Source organism: Mus caroli, chromosome 2 (assembly GCF_900094665.2).
Source record: "Mus caroli chromosome 2, CAROLI_EIJ_v1.1, whole genome shotgun sequence".
In the NCBI taxonomy this organism is placed as follows: domain Eukaryota; kingdom Metazoa; phylum Chordata; class Mammalia; order Rodentia; family Muridae; genus Mus; species Mus caroli.
Window position 1 is genome coordinate 105,071,643 of NC_034571.1, and position 2,417 is coordinate 105,074,059.

Genomic DNA, 2,417 nt, shown 5'->3' on the forward strand with positions numbered 1-2,417 from the left:
TCATGGGCATCTCTTTCTTTAGGTTTGGGAAGTTTTCTTCTATAATTTTGTTGAAGATATTTGCTGGCCCTTTAAGTTGAAAATCTTCATTCTCATCTATTCCAATTTTCCATAGGTTTGGTCTTCTCATTGTGTCCTGGATTTCCTGGATGTTTTGAGTTAGGATCATTTGGAATTTTTCATTATCTCTGATTGTTGTGCCGATGTTCTCTATGAAATCTTCTGCACCTGAGATTCTCTCTTCTATCTCTTGTATTCTGTTGCTGATGCTCGCATCTATAGTTCCAGATTTCCTTCCTAGGGTTTCTATCTCCAGCATTGCCTTACTTTGGGTTTTGTTTATTGTGTCTACTTCCCGTTTTAGGTCTTGGATGGTTTTATTCAATTCTATCACCTGTTTGGTTGTGTTTTCCTGCAATTCTTTAAGGGATTTTTGTGCTTCCTCTTTAAGGTTTTCTATCTGTTTAGCAGTGTTCTCCTGTATTTTTTGAGTGAGTTATTAAGTCCTTCTTGATTTCCTCTACCATCATCATGAGATATGCTTTTAAATATGGGTCTAGCTTTTCGGGTGTTTTGGGGTGCCCTAGACTGGGCAAGGTGGAAGTGCTGGGTTCTATTGATGGTGAATGGTCTTGGTTTCTGTTAGTAGGATTCTTATGTTTACCTTTTCCATCTGGTATCTCTGGAGTTAGTTGATTTAGTTGTCTCTGGTTAGATATTGTTCCTCTAGTGATTCTGTTAGCCTCTATCAGCAGACCTGGTAGACTAGTTCTCTCCTCTGAGTTTCAGTGGTCAGAGCACTCCCTGCAGGCAAGCTCTCCTCTTACAGGGAAGGTGAACAGATATCTGGCATTGGGACCTCCCTCCTGGCCGAAGATGAAGGCCCCAGACTGGACCTGTCCCAGAAGCTGTGTTGCTTCGTTCTGTCACAGAAGCTGTTAGATTCTGTAATCCACACTCTTACCTGTGCAGAATACTCTCGGCGGAGACCTGAAACCAAGATGTCTGCCACCAATGCTGAGACAAAGCCGAGAATTTTCTTTTCTGGGCCAATCTGTTATGTGTTCTGTAAGCTTCTTGTATATTTATGACATCACTTTCTTTAATTTGGGGAAATTTTCTTTAAAATTTTATTGAAACTATTTTCTTGGCCTTGAAGATTGGAGTCTTCTCCTTCTTCTATTCCTATTATTCCTCTGTTTGGTATTTTTATAGTGTCCTAGATTTTTTTTAAGATGTTTTATGTCAGGAACATTTTAGACCAATGTATTTATTTCTTCAATTGTATATTCTACATCTGAGATTTTCTCTCCCATTTCTTGTATTTTGTTGGTGATGCTTGTCTCTGTACTTATTACCTGTTTAATTTTAGATAGGGCAAAAGCTATGCCTAAATGTGAGTGCTAAATCCTAATTTTAGTATGAGCAAATGCAACTAAATATTTGAAGTCACAGAATACTTAATAGAAGCAAAGATCGTTGGCTACTATTGTTGGTTTTTAAAATAATTTCTAATTATACACAGTGTTTGAATCTATTCTCATTTTTAAAGTTAAAACATGATTCATAAAGGCAAATATGTTTTTATCATAGCCTGTAATCCATGTCCTCAATCTTTCTATATTGAAAAGCATCCTGTCTTTTAGACTCTTCTATACCTTACTTGTGCTTTACATTTATATGTAATTGTCTTTTTTAATATAAGTGGCTGCACATTCTTTCCACAGTTTTCAGATTGTACATGTAATTTGTTAAAATCTGGTATAGAGACATATTAACAGTCAGCTATACACAAGTATTCATGTAGGACCATAAGAACTAATAAAGCTATCAAAATGAACGAATTCCAAAACAATGGAAAATATCATTTCCTTTGATTACACTCCATAGCTACATGGGAAGAGCCTATTGTTGAAGACATCCCTTCATTATGCCACAGAGTATTGAAGAATTAATCTTGAACTGAAGAGGAAACCCTTCTGATAGATTTGACAATGCCAAAAGGTGCTATGTAGGCTCATGGGGATTAAAAAAAAATCAATGGTCTTACCCAGTACTGAGCCTTACATATTGTAATAATGATTGATCAGGCAGTGGTGTCATGTTGACACAACTGTTAGATGAGTAGCTAAGGAATCTCTGATGAATATGAGGCGTATTCAACAAAAGAAATTTACATGTAGCAGCCTTATTTATAATAGCCAGAAGCTGGAAAGAACACAGATGTCCCTCAACAGAGGAATGGATAGAGAAAATGTGGTACATTTGCACAATGGAGTACTGCTCAGCTGTTAAAAACAATGAATTTACAAAGTTCTTAGGCAAATGGATGAATCTGGAGGATATCATCCTGAGTGAAGTAACTCAATCACAAAAGAACTCACATGATGTGCATTCACTGATAAGTGGATATTAGC